General features: G+C 49.2%; 1 protein-coding gene and 2 long non-coding RNA genes across 3 annotated transcripts in view; 1 reads left to right on the top strand and 2 right to left on the bottom strand.

Annotated features, from left to right (window-relative positions):
* LOC109294349 overlaps positions 1-1,327 on the bottom strand; it is a 5,648-nt gene extending 4,321 nt beyond the window's left edge. Inside the window, exon 1 of the long non-coding RNA XR_002096512.1 lies at positions 1,291-1,327. This is a non-coding gene — a long non-coding RNA (uncharacterized LOC109294349). The remainder of the gene's footprint in view (positions 1-1,290) is intronic.
* Positions 1,328-2,896: 1,569 nt separating this feature from the next.
* On the bottom strand, positions 2,897-4,727 carry LOC109294343. The gene is made up of 2 exons (XR_002096509.1): positions 4,146-4,727; positions 2,897-3,829 (listed from the first exon to the last, which is right to left on the bottom strand). It is a non-coding gene; the product is annotated as an uncharacterized LOC109294343 (long non-coding RNA).
* A 554-nt stretch (positions 4,728-5,281) lies between these two features.
* LOC109294354 (small ubiquitin-related modifier 3) overlaps positions 5,282-5,313 on the top strand; it is a 10,359-nt gene continuing 10,327 nt past the window's right edge. Inside the window, exon 1 of the mRNA XM_019512669.1 lies at positions 5,282-5,303. The gene's annotated coding sequence lies outside the window, so the exon portion shown is untranslated. The remainder of the gene's footprint in view (positions 5,304-5,313) is intronic.

Raw genomic sequence — 5,313 nt, forward strand, 5'->3', positions numbered from 1 at the left:
AAAAAAAAAAAAAAAAAAAGATGCCAAGAGGGGACACAAGCTGGGCAGAATTGGTGATGAACCCCAGAAATCTCTGGAGCTGCCTGAAATTTTGGGGCACTTTCCATTTGTGCACTGTCTGTACCTTCCAAAGGTACATTTTCAGACCTTCTGGGGATAGGATAAAGCCAAGGAACTCAGTGAAGGTCTGGCCAAGGGCATATTTCACGAAAAGGCCATGTTGGCTCAGTCTTTCCAGCACCATATGGACATGTGACTGATCTTGTACAAGGTCTTCCAAGAATTTTAGGATGTTGTCCAAGTAGGCAATAACAAACTTGTCCAGAAGGTCCCGCAGCACATTATTGATAGTGTTGGAATGTAGCTGGTACACTGGCTAGCCTCTTGAAGATTTCTACGGTAGGTGATTGCACCATCTCTGGAGGGAACTTATTCTACAGTCTGGACACCCTATCTGTGAAGTTTTCCGTAATGTTGAGCCTGAAATGGTTTTCCAGGAGTTTGTGACCATTACCCCTAGTTTTCCCCAAGGGTGCCCTGGTGAACACTTGTTCACCGAGCCCTTGATGTACTCCCCTGACGTAGTGTTAAGCTGCTACCAAGTCCCCTCTCAGCCTTCTCTTTTTCAGGCTGAAGAGTCCCAGGTCCCTCAGCCTTTCCACATATGGGTGGCCCTGCAAGTCTCTGATCATATGGGTGGCCCTTCTCTGGATTCTGTCAAGCTTTACCACATCCTTGTTAAAGTGTAGCACCCAAAATTGGACATGGTACTTTAGCTGTGGTCTCATCAATGCTGAGTAGAGTGGAAGAATCATTTCCTTGGTTTTGCTGGAGATGCATCGATTGATGCATGCAAGGGTATTATTAGCTTGGCTTGATACAGTGTCATACTGCTGGCTCATGTTCCTACTGTTGTCTATTATTATCCCCAGGTCCCTTTCATTCATAGTGTTGCCAAGCCTGTAGGTGTGCAAGGGGATCGTTCGTCCCTGGGTGGACACTTTACATTTCTCGATGCTGAACTTCATCTGGTTCCGATCCGCCCAATTTGCCAGCTTGTCTAGGTCCACCTGAACCTCCACCCTATCTTCAAGTGTGACCACACTTCCCCATAACTTGGTGTCATCCGCAAACTTGGCCAGTGAGCTCTTCACTGATGATGAAGATATTGAATAGTACTGGAACAAGCATTGACCCCTGTGGGACCCCACTGGCCACTTCTTGCCAAGATGACACGAATCCGTTCATTAGGATTCTCTGGGTCCAGCCCACAGCCAGCTTCCTACCCACCTGTCTTGCAGTTAAGCCTGCAATGCTCCAATCTTCTCGTGAGAATATCATGGGATACCAGATCAAATGTTTTTTGAAACTCAAGGTATACAATATCAACCTCTTCTCTCTTATTCAGGTGGTGAGTTACCTGATTGTAAAAGGAGATGAAGTTGGTAAAACAGGATTTACCCACTGAGAATCCTACCTTCTGCAAGCCTATAACACACATGCATATCTCACCCCAGGTAGGACTTGAACCCACAGTCAGCCAGTGCCTTATCCATTAGGCCACTAGGGCTTATACTATAGGTTGGGAAGCTATTTTGTATTTGTCACCATCCGTCATTCTTACCAGGCTGTATGTTCCACTGTAATCACATTTGGTGAATATGCAAGCAGCCTTTAAGCAATCTGGTAGCTCAGGGTTTAGAGCAGGGGTAGGCAAGTATTTTGGGCAGAGGGCCACTTACTGAGTTTTGGCAAGCCATTGAGGGCCACATGACAGGCAGCCCAGGGCAGATAAATATTAATTTTCTAAAATTTTTAGGGGCCCCACGGGCCGAATAGAATGGCCTGGCAGGCTGCATGTGGTTCCCAGGCCGCATTTTGCCCACCCCTGGTTTAGAGGTAAGGACTGTACTGATTTTAGATGGTGATTTGGTCCAGGGCCTGATAGTCTACAATGAGGCAGAGACTCCTGTTCTTTCTGATGAACAAGATAGGGGCCCTGGCAAGAGATATGTATTTTCTTATAAACTCCCAGGCCAGGTTGTCCTGAAGGCAGGGGCAGATCCTGAGGTGGGGTGGGGGCGATGAAGTGATACAGTTGCACCCCTCTTTCATTCCTGCTCCACCCAAATTCTAGCTAAAAACCTTAACTCAGGTGTGGTAATATTAACTCAGGTTAATGAGGAAATGACTGACAGTGAAGTATTGGAGGCACTTGCGAGCCACTCAAGAAGGCTAGCTTTGGTTTAAAAAACAGAGTAAGAAATGTATATTTAACTGCAATGACTACAGGGCTAATGAAATAATATCTTTTGACTATTTTTTGCCTAGTTTGTGGTGTCTTTTAAAACTTTATACAGTATCTAGCAAATTAGTGCACAGTCTAATAGTTTTATTTGTTTTTGCTTTGACCTTAAACTAAATAATATACTACTAACTCTTTAGTATATTAGTAAAGCATCTAATTCCTCTTGAACTGGAGAAAAATGTGTGTTGCATTATATGTGATAATCAGTCACACCATTTGCACCCCTCTTTTCAAAATCCTAGATCTGCCCATGACTGAAGGTACTCTCAAAGGGCAGCTAGTTCCTGCTCAGACATGGTGTAGAGTGGTCTACTGAGATCCTAGGCTGTAAGACAATGGTGCAGTTGTAGACACAATGTGCGGGAGGGAGAGGAGGAACTTCAGCAGTTTTTTAATCAAAAAAAGCTGCATAATGTTGGTATTTCTGGGGTAGGTCAGATCTTGCTGCAAGAGACAGAGCTCCTTGTAGGACAGTATCTGTTGGGATACATAGTTAGCTGTGTTAGTCTGAAGTCAGGCAGAATCCTTAAAGGACTAACTATACTGAGAATATATATAAATCATAAACCAACTCATGAAAGCTTATGCTATATTATAGAAATTTGTTTAGTTTAAGGTTCAAATATACCCTGCTATCTGTTGGGATTCCAGCCTGAAATCATAGGTTGGGTCAACCATCCAGGGTTTCTAACAGTGTTTCCTGCAAAAACTGGATGTAAAATACTTCATAGCTTTTCCACTGGACCAGGGGACCATAACAGGTGAGCCAAAAGGATCTCAGGATCAGGAAGTAATGTGGGATCAGACTGCGCCAAAGCAAAGTTTCCCTGTGTTTGCAGATTTCCACATCAAGGGTGAGGGTTTCCAACTCCAGGGAGCCTGATGAAGAGGGGAGCTATAAATGGTCTCAACTATTCCCAGCCTGAGCTGTTATCATAAAGGGATACATAAGGCTTGGACAATAGTTTCATTAATGAAATTTCTAGTTGCCCCAGAGTCTGGTAGGGTAGGTAATACCAGCAGTACAACAGGCTCAGCCTGGGATCTGCAAGTGAACAGATAACTTTATCTGAAAGGTCTGCAGTTTAGTTTGGCTACAGGTTTCACCTTTATTGCTGACCCCAAGTCAATACCCCTTGCAGGGCTGGGTGAGAGAAGGTGGAGGCATGTTTCCCTTCTTGTAGAGCAATAGTCAAGCACATGTCCTGATGTCCCACAACAGAAGCAAAAATTGTGCTGGCAGTGTCATTCCCACTTGCTCAGGGTAAGGTGGCAGTCCTCCCCCACCTACTGGCACAGGTTCAGGAGCAGAGGACAGGGACAAGGAGAAGACAAAGAGTACCTCTTTTCTTCTTTCCTTTTCTGTAGGGTGCAAGACTGAGAATGCAGATCACTAAATCCACAAAGTCATGAGGTTTGGAGGGCACTTCCACCTAGGCAAGTTCAGCCTTCACCTCTTCTCATGGACCCTATCAGAATTAGAATTCAGCTGCTGTTGCAGTTGGTGTCTGCCACATACAGCTAGAACAGAAAAGCATCGTCAGCAGCTGTACTCTGCTCCTTGTAGAAGTTCCACAATGCAGACTCTGCTGTACAGCCCCAGTGGGACTCACTGTTGTACATAGCTGCAATGGCTTGGAGAAATGCCTCCCAGTTCTGGAGGACTGGGCTGCTATGCTCCAGGAACAGGGAGACCTGGACCAAGGCTTCCCTCAACAGGAGGTCTATCACAAGGTTTACTTTTGCTTGGTCCCTGGAACAAGCTCTGGCCTGTGCCAGAAATGAGAGACAGCATCGATCAAGGGATCCCAAGAAATGCTGCTGGTTCCCATTGTACGTTTCGGGTAATGGTCTCAAGCTCAGGGTTCCAGGTGGGCCCAGAACACGCTCTCTTCTCTCAGCTGCCGTGTTTCCTCCAACCAGGAACGCTCCTGAAAACAGGCAACCGGGTATTGAAGGGTCTGGTTTGCAGTAGTCAACTGCAGCAAGTGAAGCTCCAAGGCTTGTCAGGTACAGGCAAGCTGAATCAGCCACTCCTGCATGGCCTTTAGGTCTCCTTGAGAATTGGCATCTAAAGCAGGGGGGTCTGGGAGCACCACCAGGGGAGAGGCATCCATTAACAGGCCCTCTTCGCCAAAGGGTAGTCCAGGCAGACTGGCAGCATCAGGTCATGGGTGACTAGACCTGGAGACCGATCAGAGATCAAGGTTACCAGAAGTGGCCACATAGGAAAGTGGGAGAGGGCAAGCAGAGCGCAGGGGCAAGCCACGAAATTAAGAGGAGAGAAAAGTCCATGAGTGAGCTGAGTCATGGAAACCAGACCATTACAGTGAGGTCTGCAAGCAAGGGGAGCCAGAAAAACAGACAGCCAAGAACCGAGGGTGCAGGCTGAGATCAGGAGAAGCGCCATTAGCCAGACATTCCCCACCCCTCTCCCTTCAGGTGTCAACATCGGGACTCTACCACTGATGGGGCTTTTGGAGGGCCTCATCCGCGTTTAGGGCCAGCAGCAGTGGGGCAGAGGGCCATGCTGGCCGACGGGGATCTAGGTCTTTAGGTGAGGTGCAAACACAACAGCGGGGTCTTAATAGCACCCAGCGGCTGCCCCCGTCTCCGCCCACGGGCACAGGCACAACACACCGCGTCCGCTGCGTGCCTGCCCTGAGCAAGCCTGAAAGGGCCCCTGCGGGCTGCGACACCTCCGGGCTGCGCGAGATGCAGCGTGGCCGCCATAAGCCTGGCCGGCGCGCGCTGGTGCCGCCCTCCAGGCCAGCTCGGTGCCCGGCTCGTGCGAGTTGAGGTCACCGGGCCCTCCCAGGGGGAAAAGGCCGATACGCGCGCGCGGTAAGGGCCGCAGGGGAAGTGGAGACGTACCAGGTGCCGCCCCTCCCCCACCCCGCTGGGCCGCCAGCCGCGGCGCCGCTTCCGGTACCGCGCTGACGCACTTCCTCGCGCTACCTGCCCCTGCCCCCGCCCCCTCCCGGGCGCGCCCCCGCCGGGCAGCG

This window comes from Gavialis gangeticus, unplaced genomic scaffold (genome assembly GCF_001723915.1).
Source record: "Gavialis gangeticus isolate Ggan-Ray unplaced genomic scaffold, GavGan_comp1, whole genome shotgun sequence".
Classification (NCBI taxonomy): domain Eukaryota; kingdom Metazoa; phylum Chordata; order Crocodylia; family Gavialidae; genus Gavialis; species Gavialis gangeticus.